Source organism: Bos grunniens, chromosome 23 (assembly GCF_055505025.1).
Source record: "Bos grunniens cultivar Pamir isolate PY7600 chromosome 23, Bosgru_T2T1.0, whole genome shotgun sequence".
NCBI classification, from domain to species: Eukaryota; Metazoa; Chordata; class Mammalia; order Artiodactyla; family Bovidae; genus Bos; species Bos grunniens.
The window spans coordinates 31,759,611-31,773,881 of record NC_141187.1 but is presented as its reverse complement, the minus strand read 5'-3'; the positions used below and the strand labels follow the sequence as shown (position 1 = coordinate 31,773,881).

Below are 14,271 nucleotides of genomic sequence, written 5' to 3'. Positions count from 1 at the left end.
CATCATAATTTAATAGGTCAAGAGTGAAGCCCAGAATTCTTCATTTGCTACACACACTTGAAGCAGCCTAGAAATCATACTTCAAATTGTTCTCACCTTAAAAAAAAATCAAAATTCAAGTTAACTAAAGCAAGGAATATTCTATTTTTACAAGTGTAACAAATATTTTGTTGTAATGAGAGAAATGAAAATTAAATTACACTGCAATATCACTTCCACCTACTAAAATGACAGAGAAACCAAAGTTGGCAACATAGCATATTGGGGAGGGTGAGGGGAGCAAGGACCTCAGACATTACTATCCGGAGTGTACATTAATAAAACTCCTTTAGAGAGCAATTTGGAAGTATGTGTAAATATTTCAAAAGCATATATGCTAGGGCATAGCAAATGCCTTTTTAAAAATTTAATCTTACAGTGTTACAAATACACACATTCAATTTTACATATATAAGAATAATATAAATATCTATCTATATTATTATATATAAATGTACAAAGTTATTCATTTTAGCATAGCTTATAAAAACAAAAGATGGGGATGGGGAACCTAAATGTCCAATAGAGGTCTGGTTAAGTAATATACAGTAACCCATATGTTGAAATATCATACATCCTTGGAACAGAATTAACTGTTACTTTTTGTGATGATATGGAAACCTCTCCAAGATATATTGATTAAGGGAAAGAGGAAAGACACAGACTAGTGTGCATAGTATGTTATCATTTGTGTTATCTGAGATAAAAAGCTATATTTATTTCATGTGGTATATATTCATATATGCTTAATATGATTCTGGAAGAGATAAAATGGCTATTTGTGGGGAATGTAATTAGGTGGTTGGAAAATAAGAATGAATGCAAAATTTTGCTGTATAGATTTACATATATGTATACCTTGTATATTTAAAATATTTTAGTAATTCTAAGTTAAACTGTATTTCATATATAAAAATTAAATAAAATGATTTTATAAAATAATATAATATTTTAATATATGTATAAAAATACTTTCCCCCAAATTTCTGACAAGATGGAGATGGAGATCACAAGAGAAGCTACACAATACTGACTTTCTTCTCTGTTTTGCTAATGGAGGAATCCTTGGATCTAACAGGAAATATTCTACTGGATGTATTTTCAGTTTTGTCTCTAAGCAGGTGCATACTCTCTTCATTAAAGCAAGAGATCCTTAGTAATGGTTAAGTAGTCTATTGGAAAGGGAGACAGTTTAAATTAGCAAACTTTGTGAAATATTGCAGTACAGCTAAAAATAGGCTGAAAATTTCCTACAAGTACAACATATAATAATTTATTGTGTATACTTCTGTGGATGATTTTAAGCAATGTTTTTCTATATTCCTCAGTTAGCTACTCTTCCTCAAAAAAGCCCCTTGAGGAAGTTCCATTTCAGGTGATGACAAACACCATTAACATGGCAACTAGAAAGCTACTTACTAGCGCTGCTCTCACACAGCAGTTGTTCTGAAGGGACCAAAGAAGTCCAAAGAGAGCCTCACGACGAGGGTGGGATTCGAACCCACGCGTGCAGAGCACAATGGATTAGCAGTCCATCGCCTTAACCACTCGGCCACCTCGTCTAATGGTAACAGAGTAAAATCATGCCTTCATCACTGCAGTTCTACTCTGGAGCACCGTATCAAATTGCCTTTTTTTTTTTCCTCTTGGTTTAATCCTGATTCGATTCTTGTGATCAGATTTTTAAGAAACATTTCACAGCAACCATAAAACTGAAAATGACTCTTAGAGTGGTCCAGTTACTTGGCATATACAAAATAACCAGGTAAAACCAGTACACTTCGGTACTTAAACACCTAGATCCTTGTTGAACACATGAATAAATGAACATAGCCAGGATTTCAACCCTGATTTATTGTCATGGCTCCAGTCATCTGCCATGTTTTCTCCCAGAGACTAGGGTCCCTCGACCGCTGCACTCTGCAGTCGAAGGCCCAATTACCTACATCCTGATTAGAACATGTCCCAGGATAACTGTTTTCTGGAAAAGAACTAGAAACAATAAAGTTTGTCTCGGGGATTCTTATGTTTGCTTCTGAAATATGCTGGACTGATAAAAAATCGCCTTCATTTCTGCCTTGTTACCTTCTCTGGGGCTTGGCATTCATCAATCTGTGACATACAGCAACCAGTGAAAAGGTGGTTGGACAAAAGTAGAAAAACACAAGCGTCCTGCTGGGCCGTTTTGGTTATAGAGTAGATTGGAATCTTAGAGTGCGCAATTGATTTACCGCGGCTGCCACAAACACGGAGAAGGGCCAGGAAGGGAAATCCTTGCTCCTGTAGGAGCCAGGAAGCCTGCCTACTGGTTGTGGTTCTGTCCCACTCACCATGTGGCCTTAGGCAGGCCACTTCACCAGTTCCATACCCACTCTCTCTGTCTCACCTCCACAATTCTCCTCTTTCTCCCGCAGGAGGAAATTGAACTTGACAACTTCAAATAAACTAAGTATCAAGAAAGGCTTCCACTCATTAGGGTTCAACTTCTTTTCTATATTTAGTGCAGAATTTTGGAGATAAATTTGAAAAGACTCTCACATGCCAAAATGCTGTAGCTCTTCCTTCTCATGAAATCTCTGCTTTGGATCTTAACTTATGGCAAGAGTTACCCTCTATTTTCCTTCTCATGCTCCTTTACTGAATTTCATAGAATCTTCAACATACAACATACTCTGAACAAAGTCTGTCTTACTACCGGTTTTGGCCCATAAGGAGAAGGTCAGTTTCAATTCTGCTCTCCACCTCTCTGCTCTTCTAGTACTAAATATTCACCCCCACAGTTGTATTTCTGTTGCTACCTGGTTTCAGGATAACCTCTCCTCTGCTGATCCAGGTCGGCTTTATGCAATTCTTGCTCTCAAAGTCTCCAGCTCTCAGCCACTCTAGGTAAGACTCCCACATCTAGAGCTCTATGACTAATCACCCTAACCTGCTCCCCATGCAAAAGCCAATGAAGAGGCAAGGTTGGAGGAAAGGAAAGTTTTGGACGCCAGCAAAGAGTGGGGTACGGTCTCCTGCCCAAAGGCCAACTCCTCACCACTCACAACCAGTGGGCAAGAGCTTTTATAGACAGAGGGAAGGGGCTGCATGCAGAAGCAGCGCAATCAGCTCTGACAGTCATCTTGGAATTGGTCATCAGTGGTTTGATCAGCATCATCTTGATTGTTTTAAGTACAGTTGATGTTTAGTTCCAGGGCCAGTTTATTCCTGTTTCCTTGAAGCCAATTCTAGGAACTCTGGAAGCTTATGTCATGACTATAGTCTGGTCATCATGTAGTTAACCTCTCTACCTGTTGGGGGTTTCAGTATCTACAAGACAGCTCACAGGATATGGCTCAGAATATTATCTATAGCCCTTGAGAGGAAACTAGGAGTGCAGTTGCTTAGTCTTGTCTGACTCTTTGTGACCCCATGGACTGTAACCTTCCAGGCTCCGCTGTCCATGGAATTCTCCAGGCAAAAATACTGTGGTAGTTTGCCATTCCCTTCTCCCCAAGATCTTCCTGACCCAGGGATTAAGGTCCTTTTAACGACTAGATAATTATTATTTAGTCTTGTTGGACTCTTTTCCTTTGTTTCTGCTTTTTTTTCACTTCTCTAAACTTACTCTTTGGCTAAAGATTTTCCACAGACAAAAGGCAGGCAGAGGACATAGAGGACAAAGACTATAGGGTCTTGTTCTGTTTCGAAGATGTTTTACAGCTTACTTTCAAATGGGAGAGAGAGGAAGCAAATGATAAATCAAATGGGGGTAAAATAGTAAGTCACTAACTCTAGATAAAAGGTATATGGTTATTTGGGGGGTATTGTTTCATTTTTTTTTTTTTTCAAAATTTTAATTTGAAATTGTTTCAGAGGGAGAGAAACTGCGCTGGACGTGCCCGAGAAATCGAAGGCTGTGAATTGGGGCCGGGCTCACGCTTTAAGATATAGGAGACTCTCCCCTTTCCTAAATCATCCGAGGTACTAATAATTCTTGATAGCTCCCTGATTCCTAAAGGACTAGTCGCGGATAAACAGAAGCCAGTCCTGCCTTGCCTGCTTACCTTTTGTTCTAAGCAACAGCCCAGCCCAGCCCACCCTCGGCCAAGCTCGGCAAAGCAGGAGGACGGCAGAGATTTGCACGAGGTAAATGTTGCTCCTGTGGATGATCTGGGCGCCTACGTGATGCCAGGCACCCAAGCTCATGCTTCCAATTAGTCCTAAGCGTTCCATCCAGGACACCGTGAGCTCTCTGGGATGTTCCCTGCCATCACCACGAAACGCAGGGGATATATCTATATCTATCTCTCTATATATATTTGGCTTCCGGAAACGCGGATGATTTGAGGGTCTTTGTTTCAAGGAAGGTGGTGCGGGCGCGGACCCGCTTTGACTCCACCTCTGCTCCCTTCCCAACGCCACCTCCTCAGCGGGTACCCCAGCTGCCCAGCTACCTGCTTCGGTCTCCTGAAGCCTTACAGGTGGAAAGGGCAGGAATGGAGGTTGGAGAGTAAGAGATAACAGATGGTCTCTTTTCAGCCTCCTTCCTTTAGAATTTCATTCTGTTGTTTTCGTCTGAGGCCGCCGCGCAGTCGATTTCGCAAATGGGCATTTCCTAGGCAATTTACTAAATCTTTGAGAAGCAAAGGAATAATGATTATAAATCACGAAAGGAATCCAAGGAAAACTACTCGCAGCTGGGGGTGTAGCTCAGTGGTAGAGCGCGTGCTTAGCATGTACGAGGTCCCGGGTTCAATCCCCGGCACCTCCACCAGTTTTGAGGGGGATGTGCTTGTGATCAAGCCGCTTTTCCTTTCGACTTACCCTTTAAAACCGGGTATCTTCTTTCATTCAGTTTTCTATCTGCACTGCCTTTGTGGTATCTAATTTCTGCCCCGAGAGTGCTACTACCACCAGGAATGTCCAAGCGTTTTTGAAAGATAATTGGCCTAATTTCTTTGGAGTCCAAGTTGAAAGCAGAAAAGAAGAAAGCAGAAAGATCAACAAGAGACTCTCTCTTTTATTCACTTTCTCCTGAATTCTGAAGCGTTCTTAGAACAAAACACACACTGGAGGTGGAATAGTAGAAAAATATCATTTGTTTCTTCCTAATGAGCATCTCACCACCCCCTGCTTTCTTTCTTCTCTTGAATCACTTGATGTGGAAGCAGTGGTCCTGTTATAACTGCAGGGTTCTATGCATAGGGAAACAATAAAGTGTTGTCTGTCATCGTATGTGGTGCCTTCCAAGCCTAAACTGAATGCCAGATTGAATGGAGACTGGCTGCTTCAATGAATTCAGACCATTGCCACTTTGCTAAGATTGAGAGTGTGAGAGGTCAAGCATCTAAATATCTCCTGTTGAAAAAATTTCAATCAAAGTAAATGACATGGGCTCATTTCAGAAATAAATTTGAGTGAAATTTATTTCACTTCTACTTTCACAACACAAACAAATATCCCACTGTGTGTCTTAACCAACCTAATAATCAGAGCTGATTTGCTTAGACCAGACCTAGTCTGAAATACTGGCTGAATATATGAGAGGAAAAAAAAAAATCACTTGTCCCTTTTAAACGTGTTAATTTCTAGGAATTAGTTTTTATTCTTTAAAATAATTCCATACAATATTTTTAGTAAGTTTTTATGATCTGTATCACCTATTTAAGTCCTTTCAGGTATATTTGTGGTCACATAGATTTAAGTCTTTCGTGACAAAGATATCTACTGTCTTTACTATTTTAATGTTGTAATGGAGGTACTAATCAAGGCATTTAGCATAAAACAGTAATTAGAGGAGTAACTAGTAGATAGGAGGGGATAAAGCTCTCTGTTAGGATTATATACCTAAAAACAACTCCTCAAAACAGAAAAGCTACTACAAATGGACAATTTAGTAAAGAACCTGGTTGCAAAATTACTACACATACTAGTGTTCCTAGACGCAGGCTTTGGAGGATTTTGGTTATTGATTCATTGTTTTGAAAGCTGACAAATGAAGGAAAAGAATCAAGTATTTATACCACCTCTGTATCTGGAGTGTACTTCAGGATAAGCATACAGTTGATGAGGGAAACTTTTTCTCTGTAGAATAATCACTGCTAATACATGCGGAAGGAATTATAAAATTAGATTCAACATTTTGCAACTGATATTGCTTTAATGTATCTAGGTCACAATCAGCAATGGGTGCTACAACCATGAGGTAAAATTGGATGGGGGAGCTCTAGAATGCATGGAACAGGCTGACATACCTGAAATCAATGATCAATTTCTCATCACTAAAAGTGAGACCAGTACACATCATATGCCTCTTTCTCTAATAAATATTTGTATTATTTATTTGTAAAAAAAAAAAAAGTCCAAAATTGAAAGTTAAAAATTTAGTTCTCAATATATATTTATGCTTTATATTTTATATGAAATACATTTTAATTTTTATTTTCACCAAAGAATGGCTTGTATTTCTTTTTAAAAAAAGTTTTAATTGAGATAATTGGCATAAAACACGATATTAGTTTTGGTTATATATGGCTTCTGTTTCTTCAAAATCACTGTCAAGTATAGTTTTCTTTCAGCTTCATTGAGGTATAATTGACAAAATTGTAATTATACAATTACAAATTGTAAAGTTGTAAAATATATTTAAAGTGTAAAACCTGATGATATACATACAATTTTCTTAATAGGGAAGAGAGAAGTTTTGTATTGTTATTATTTCTTATAAAATTTGATCATGTCAATAATCACTATGAAAGAGTGGAATAAAAATGAGTCATAAAAACGTAACAATGACTTTTGGTCTACTAGTAGAACAACCAGAGTGGAGCAAATATGGAAGGCTAGTTTTTGAATGTATCTTTTTTTCCTTCAAAACCAGCTTCCATAATTGAAGAAATGTTCTAACCTCCCTTGAGAATTCACTCTGCCTGTGCTAATGTCTTTTCTATGGTATATATTATTTATAAGCAACTGTTCTTGGAGCTACAATCCTTGTTAAGCAGGGGTGGAGGGGCTTTGAGCAATACTTTCCCCATAACTCAATACACTTAACTTTAAAAGATTCCATTATTTATGCTTCAGTATCAATCCTTTTAGCTGACCGTAGTTCAGCTAAAGTGGAGATGCCAGGGATCGAACCCGGGACCTCATACATGCAAAGCATGCGCTCTACCACTGAGCTACATCCCCACGACTGAAAAGAGAATTTTTTCCTTTGTTGAGCAGTAGTGAATACGGTTTATGGCTAGACGTTCTGTGCGCTCCTTCAACCTACACTCGTAGAAACATAATCAGGTAGATTCCATCCATAAATTCCATGTACTTTCCCTTAATATTCTTAGAATTTATCATGACTAATCACGTAGATTTGTTATTCGACTAGATGTTTCCTTCTCTAGCAAGATAGCTTCAATAGGGCAGAGCCTGTACTGTTTTCTCTCGCAACTCTGTATCAAGCCTTTAGCATAGAGCCTTGCAGATAGCGGCCACTCAGTAAAGAGCTGTGAGAAATTACAGGCGCAGTCTGTTCAGGATGTATGTTACAGAACAGAGAATCTTCCAGTGAAGTGTGTGTGGGAGAGGAGGATTCACAAATACATATACAAATGATTTCAGTATGACAAGTCCTCTGGCAAGGAAATGCTTATGTAACTATAGTGGCAGACACAAAGTATACCACATTCTTGGCCAGAAATTGATAGCTTCAGGAGTCTTGAAAGACAAGACTTGGCCAAGAGTTGTACTTGAGGATCAATTTGGCCTTGCAGGATAAGTGGCTGTTCTCACATTTCCACCATAGTTCTAAGAGCTAGTGGAGTACGAAACCCAAAGTGCCCAGCAGCAATTTGCTCAGGCTTGTGGTGGGACTATGTTGGCCAACAGGCCTAAGGCAAGAGTTGTGGGTCTGAGATGCATTAGTTGGTTTTATTGAATTTACCCTTGGCAAACAGCCACAGAAAAATGAGATCCAGTTTGTCAATGGATGGGACAGCCCCAGCCTCTCAGTGACACTGAGATATGGATAGTGGACAAGGTGCTGACACAGTGTATTTGATAATTCTGCTGGAGACTGGATGGGTTAGATCTAACATTGTGGACTTCCAAGCTTCAGAACTGCCTCTCTCTGGTGCAGATGATCACTGTGCTTGTTGGAGCAAATCGTTGAGTATTTTTCAGAATTGTTCACAGTCACACCTGCAAAAATCTGTCCTCCTGCTTTTCACCAACAAAAACATAGTCCTTGCTCTCTTTCAGAAGTTTACTTTCAGGATTCAGAGCGGGTATTAGGCAGACGAACATTCCTTGCAGGCCTGTCTACGAATCAGCTTAGGTTGCTCCATTGACTTTCTGGTGTTACTCCTAGCATTTGGAGCTAGGTCACATCTCCAACTGTATCCCTCCTGCCTCTCAACCCTGCTCTTTCCTGCCTTGACTACTGTGCAGGGCATGGGCACAATTCCTCAGCTTCCATCCCACTCTTTCCTCTTGTTGCAGGTTCCTTGGCTTCACCTGATTTACCTCCCCATGGAGGCCGCTTCTCTACCATTGGAACAAGTCTTGTTCTGTCCCAGTCAAGGTGTTCCTGGGGCCTCTGGAGCACTGGAAATCTGGGAAATACCCAGTACAGTGATAGTGCCCTACCTCTTCCCCAAATTCCTCTGGGTCCTGCTGTGTTGGCAAGAAGGGAGGGTAGGATAACCTATACTTTCCAAGACCGTGGGAAGGTCCCAAGCAATGTGTTCACCTTGTACATTTGAAAAATTTGCATCCATGAGATTTTGCCATAATCAAGTTTCGATTCCAAAAAGGGAGACTGATACACCGGCTGCCACATCCAAAGAGGCAGCAGGTGCACTTCCCACCCAGGCAAGCACTGAGGAAATTGTGTGTTGGATGTAACTCAGGAAGTGTGTCAGGGCCCCAATATGGAAAGAATGGACACACTGGTGGGTCTTATTCCAATCCTTGGAGAATGGTAGTGCCAGGCCATTTTTAGTGGTAGAGTGATTTTTCCAGTGAATTGCAATAAGGAACAAGCCTCAGATGTGATAACTATTACACTATTGCCTAACAGTCAATGTTCCCAAATTCTTAGAGGACCATCCTCCCGGACTTGAGCAGTGCCAGGTCTAAATGCCTAAAGGGTTCCACCTGCGGACTGCATTGACCAGCTCAGAAGGTGCTAACCTTTGTGCTTTTGAATCCAGTTTGTGATGAGTATCAAGGATTCCAATTACTCCCCACAAAAGAGGAATTCTTTGTAATTTTGGTCAAAAACTAAGTGATTTAGACCTTGTCCCTTGTTTCTGATCTATTGGAGGCTGAATAGTTGAGTGAAGAAGTGTTGTTGCGGTCCCTTCCTTCTTTCTTTCCTTTGTCCCTTGTTTCAATTGGTAGTAGAGCTTGTTCTCACGCATGAGATTTGGGTTCAATCTCTGGTGTGTCCATTTGTGTCCCATTGCAAAATAGTCTTTACCTGTAGATGTGTTTTATTTAGGCTTTTTGCTTTTCTTAACCTATTCTTACTCATCTTATCTTTCTCTCTCCTTCTCTTCCTATAGCTAGTGGCTATATTCTCTAATGTTCAGAGGCTTTCAAATATCAAGAGAAATTTTCTGCTGTTTGTAATTAGTATACAACTCATTCATTTTTAAAAATTAATACTTCAGGATATTCACATACTATTTTCATAATATATAAGAAGCTAAGTTAAAAAATTTAGATACCCCATACACATTTAAACATTTAGCATCTAGCTATAAAAATTCATGCCTAATATGTTAAATTATTTTATCTGTAAATGTTTTCAAATTTTTTCTCTCATTTTATTACAATGAAGTTTAACAGTACAGAAAAGTTACATGACCTTTGTGGATCTATTTTATTTTTAAATGTTGGAAACACCTTACTACTGTGTTATTGTCATAGTATAGTAATGAAGCCGGAGAAGGCGATGGCACCCCACTCCAGTACTCTTGCCTGGAAAGTCCGATGGACGGAGGAGTCTGGTAGGCTGCAGTCCATGGGGTCGCTAGGAGTCGGACACGACTGAGCAACTTCACTTTCACTTTTCACTTTCAAGCATTGGAGAAGGAAATGGCAACCCACTCCAGTGTTCTTGCCTGGAGAATCCCAGGGACTGGGGAGCCTGATGGCCTGCGGTCTATGGGGTCGCACAGAGTCGGTCACAACTGAAGCGACTTAGCAGCAGCAGCAGTAATGAAGCATCATCAATACCTCACAACAGTGCTTCTCAACCTTTAGCATACATCAAAATCACCTCTAGGGTTTTTAACATAGATTATTAACTCTGGACCCACATTCCCAGAGTTCCTGACTCATGGGTCTGCGGTGGGGTCTTAGAATTTGTATTCTTAGCAAGATCCCAGAAGATACGGTTGCTGCTGGTCCAAAGACCACACTTTGAGAACCACTGTCTCACAATGAAATCTGTTTCTAAAGTGTTGTAGCCTAGATTTACATTTGAATCTTCAGCATCTCTCTTACAATCTTTTATTTCACAGGATATAGGTAGGTTTCCTCACCCAAGCTACTGAGTAGGATTTTCCTTCTTGGACCAGGCTGAGATTTATATGCATACTGACTGTGGATAATTCCAAGCCTAGAACCTGAGATCGAAAGCAGCCTGCAGGGTGGCTGTCTCACAGTTCTTCCCCAGATTACAGTTTGGCTTTGTATTTTGCTGTGTTGTTGCTATTTAGTCACTAAGTCATGTCTGACTCTTTTACAATCCCATGGACTGTAGCCCTTCAGGCTCCTCGGCCATGGGATTTCCCAGTAGTGGGTTGCTATTTTCTTTTCCCTTGTACTACAACAAGAAATGTCCCAGTGCTTTGCTGTATTCATCTATGGTTCTTTTTTTTTTTTAATATCAGTCTTTCCAAAAGGCACTTGATCTGAATGACTTTTATGCATGGTCCTGCTGGGGTAAAAGCCAATTTTACAGTTGCTTGTTTTAAACCGGGCCTTGTCAGATTCAAGAGAATCTGAAGGCTTTAATGAGATTGATTTACATAAAACATCTTTCCGACCTTTAAGTCCTCTAAAATACTTGCACAACAACGTAAAATACACGTAAATGTTTTTTATGCGGAAAGTTGACCGCATATATTCATAAAGAAAAGTACCTGGGGGCCGCACTAAGTTTACAGGTTTGGGGATGTAGCTCAGTGGTAGAGCGCCTGCTTTGCATGCATGAGGCCCCGGGTTCGATCCCCGGCATCTCCAGTCTGTTACTGAGTATCTACTCAGTGGTGTTTTTACACTTTGGATAAACAGACAAAGTCGCTCTTCGAGTTTTGGATATTTCTGAGCAATTTAAAGTTTAAGCGATACTCTGCTGAAAAAAATGTACCTTGCTTCGATTGCCAAGGTCCCATCGGACTGATCCTGTAACTCTTTTGGAGGAGGTGAGAAGTGGGAGGGGTCAGAGAGCAAATCAGCCTGAGGCAAAGACTAAGTTGGTTTCCACTCCCGTCTTTTTTCCCCAAAAAACTCTTTGACCTTTGTCACAAGAGCTTCTGTCTTAGTAGGTCATAAACAAACATTTTATTTCTCATTCCATTTTAAAAGAGATCGTAAAAGTACACTACTGGTATCAGTTCAGTTTAGTCGCTCAGTCGTGTTGGACTCTTTGCGACCCCGTGGGACTGCAGCATGCTAGGCTTTCTTGTCCATCACCATCTCCTGGAGCTTGCTCAAATTCATGTCCATCGAGTCGGTGATGCCATACAATCATCTCATCCTCTGTCATCCCCTTCTCCTCCTGCCTTCAATCTTTCCCATCATCAGGGTCTTTTCAAATGAGTCAGTTCTTCACATCAATATTGACGTTTCAGCTTCAACATCAGTCCTTCCAATGAATACTCAGGGTTGATTTCCTTTAGGATTGACTGGTTGGATCTCCTTGCAGTCCAAGGGACTCTCAAGAGTCTCCTTCAACACCACAGTTCAAAAGCATCAATTCTTCAGTGCTCAGCTTCCTTTATAGTCCAACTCTCACATCCATACATGACTACTGGAAAAACTACAACTTTGATTAGACGGACCTTTGTTGGCAAAATAATGTCTCTGCTTTTTAATATGCTGTCTAGACTGGTCATAACTTTTCTTCCAAGGAGAAAGTGTCTTTTAATTTCATGGCTGCAGTCACCATCTGCAGTGATTTTGAAGCCCCCTCCCCCCACGCCAAAAAAAAAGCCTGTCAGTGTTTCCACTGTTTCCCCATCTATTTGCCGTGAAGTGATGGGACCAGATGCATTGATCTTAGTTTTCTGAATCCTTGAGTTTTAAGCCAACTTTTTCACTCTCTTCTTTCATTTTCATCAAGAGGCTCTTTAGTTCTTCTATGAATGAAGCAGGGCAAAGGCTAATAGATTTTTGCCAAGAAAATGCACTGGTCATAGAAAACACTGTCTTCCAACAACACAAGAGAAGACTCTACACATGGACCAGATGGTCAATACTGAAATCAGATTGATTATATTATTTGCAGCCAAAGATGGAGAAACTCTATACGGTCAGCAAAAACAAGACCGGGAGCTGACTGTGGCTCAGATCATGAACTCCTTATTGCCAAATTCAGACTTAAATTGAAGAAAGTAGGGAAAACCACTAGACAATTCAGGTATGACCTAAATCAAATCCCTTACGATTATACAGTTGAAGTGAGACATAGATTCAAGGGATTAGATCTGATAGAGTTCCTGAATAAGTACGGACAGAGGTTCGTGACATTGTACAGGAGACAGGGATCAAGACCATCCTCAAGAAAAAGAAATGCAAAAAGGCAAAATGGTTGTCTGAGGAGGCCTTACAAATAGCTGTGAAAAGAAGAGAAGCAAAAGGCAAAGGAGAAAAGGAAAGATATAAGCATCTGAATGCAGACTTCCAAAGAATAGCAAGAAGAGAAAAGAAAGCCTTCCTCTGATCAATGCAAAGAAATAGAGGAAAACAATAGAATGAGAAAGACTAGAGATCTCTTCAAGAAAATGAGAGATACCAAGGGAACATTTCATGCAAAAATGAGCACAATAAAGTACAGAAATAGTATGTATGGACCTAACAGAAGCAGAAGATATTAAGAAGAGGTGGCAAGAATACACAGAAGAACTATGCAAAAAAGATCTTCATGACCCAAATAATCATGATGGTGTGATCACTCACCTAGAGCCAGAGATCCTGGAATGCCAAGTCAAGCAGGCCTTAGGAAGCATCACTATGAACAAACTAGCGGAGGTGATGGAATTCCAGTTGAGCTATTTTACCTCCTAAAAGATGATGCTGTGAAAGTGCTGCACTCAATATGCCAGCAAACTTGGAAAACTCAGCAGTGGTCACAGGAGTGGAAAAGGTTAGTTTTCATACCAATCCCAAAGAAAGGCAATGCCAAAGAATGCTCAAATTACCGCACAATTGTACTCATCTCACACACTAGCAAAGTAATCCTCAAAATTCTCCAAGCTAGGCTTCAACAGTATGTAAACCATGAACTTCCAGATGTTCAAGCTGGATTTTAAAAAGACAGAGGAGCCAGAGATCAAATTGCCAATATCCGTTGGATCATAGAAAAACCAAGAGAGTTCCAGAAAAACATCTATTTCTGCTTTATTGACTATGCCAAAGCCTTTGCGTGGATGACAACAAACTATGGAAAATTCTTCAAGACATGCGAATACCAGACCACCTGACCTGCCTCCTGAGAAATCTGTATGCAGGTCAGGAAGCAACAGTTAGAACTGCACCTGGGGCAACAGACTGGTTCCAATTCAGGAAAGAAGTATGTCAAGGCTGTATATTGTCACCCTGCTTATTTAACTTCAATGCAAAGTACATCATGAGAAACACCGGGCTGGATGAAGCACAAGCTGGAATCAAGATTGCTGAGAGAAATATCAATAACCTCAGATATGCAGATGACACCACCCTTATTATGGCAGAAAGTAAGAACTAAAGAACACCTAAGTAGTAGATCCATACGATAGACCATTAGTAGAGAGCCTGAGAGTCATTGAGAATACATGTGCAATGAGAACAGGTTGTGGAAATAAAAAGTTCCAATCAGTGAAGTTGATCTACCTTTAAGATGGTATCAGATTAAAAATTCGAATTTGTTGTTAAAACTAAGGTTTCAATTTTGAGATGAAAAACCAGCAGGCCCCGCTGGGATTCGAACCCAGGATCTCCTGTTTACGAGACAGGCGCTTTAGCCAACTAAGCCACAGAGCC

General features: G+C 40.2%; 5 non-coding genes across 5 annotated transcripts; 2 read left to right on the top strand and 3 right to left on the bottom strand.

The window, feature by feature from the left end:
• Positions 1-1,519: 1,519 nt before the first annotated feature.
• Positions 1,520-1,601, bottom strand: TRNAS-GCU (transfer RNA serine (anticodon GCU)). The gene has a single exon. It is a non-coding gene; the product is annotated as a tRNA-Ser (tRNA).
• Positions 1,602-4,720: 3,119 nt separating this feature from the next.
• Positions 4,721-4,792, top strand: TRNAA-AGC (transfer RNA alanine (anticodon AGC)). Its single transcript has one exon. It is a non-coding gene; the product is annotated as a tRNA-Ala (tRNA).
• A 2,348-nt stretch (positions 4,793-7,140) lies between these two features.
• On the bottom strand, positions 7,141-7,212 carry TRNAA-UGC (transfer RNA alanine (anticodon UGC)). Its single transcript has one exon. It is a non-coding gene; the product is annotated as a tRNA-Ala (tRNA).
• A 3,987-nt stretch (positions 7,213-11,199) lies between these two features.
• On the top strand, positions 11,200-11,271 carry TRNAA-UGC (transfer RNA alanine (anticodon UGC)). The gene has a single exon. It is a non-coding gene; the product is annotated as a tRNA-Ala (tRNA).
• A 2,926-nt stretch (positions 11,272-14,197) lies between these two features.
• Positions 14,198-14,271, bottom strand: TRNAT-CGU (transfer RNA threonine (anticodon CGU)). Its single transcript has one exon. It is a non-coding gene; the product is annotated as a tRNA-Thr (tRNA).